This window comes from Propithecus coquereli, unplaced genomic scaffold, assembly GCF_000956105.1.
Source record: "Propithecus coquereli isolate 6110/MARCELLA unplaced genomic scaffold, Pcoq_1.0 Scaffold45, whole genome shotgun sequence".
Taxonomy (NCBI): domain Eukaryota; kingdom Metazoa; phylum Chordata; class Mammalia; order Primates; family Indriidae; genus Propithecus; species Propithecus coquereli.
This window is the reverse complement of record NW_012150285.1, coordinates 4,126,904-4,127,931: the sequence shown is the minus strand read 5'-3', so window position 1 is coordinate 4,127,931 and position 1,028 is coordinate 4,126,904.

Sequence of the window (1,028 nt, the reverse complement as noted above, 5' to 3'; positions counted from 1 at the left end):
TGGCATTTTTTTAATGACTTAGCCAAAGAAGTGCAGCTATTATTCCATATTAATAGTCCTGCATTTCTTCCCTAAATTCCATTTAAGCTAAATTGGTTTTGTTTTTCTCTGATTTTTAGTACCACAAAACCACCTGAGTGTCAATTAAAAGTTGATTATCAATTAAAAGTTAATCTTTTAATCTCTGTTAGAAAATCTCATTGTGACATTTTCCCTGATATGTAAAACAATCAATCCATTGGCAAAAATGCATATATTTTCTTTCTTTTTCATAAGATTATATTTAATGGAATTCTTTTTTTTTATTATTATTATCAAAGACCCTCACGGTAGGCAGTGCTATTTCTTGTGCCTAAGAATGTTTCTGAAAGTCACATCACTAATGATACTTGCCAAGTTGAGTATACACAGAGTTTCTCATATGTTCAAGTTCATCCACATCAAGCACATGGGGACACTTTAGGGTGAGACTCTAGTACAGAATCCATAAACCATGTCCCCAGGATTTTGAAATGAAGCAGGTGCTGGATGGAATTTTTTTCCTATTCCATGAGCTGTGTTAATTTCTATCATCAGTAGGCCTAATGCTTGAATAAACCAGATGTCTAATCAATAAATTATTTTCATGCTCCAAAAAACAAACAAACAAACAAAAAAAACCCCTTCCTTCTTGTTTACGCAAGGGTATCCCAACAGTTTCTTCTCTACCAGTCACACATTTTTCTTTTCACATTGGATCATTTCCATCAGCATGTATATGTTTCCTCCTGGTAAACTTGGTGGCTTAAAACAGAAATTTATTCTCTCATATTTCTGGAGGCTGGAAGTTCAAAATGAAGGTGTTGGCAGGGTTAGTTCCCACTGGAGGCTCTTAGGGAGCTGCTGCTCCATGCTTCTCTCCCAGCTTCTGGCAATCCTTGGCATCCTTTGTTTTGTAGACTCATCACTCCAGTCTCTGCTTCTGTCTTCACATCCCATTCTCTCCTATGTGTGTCTGTGTCTCTGTTTTTTCTCTCCTCTTCTCTCCT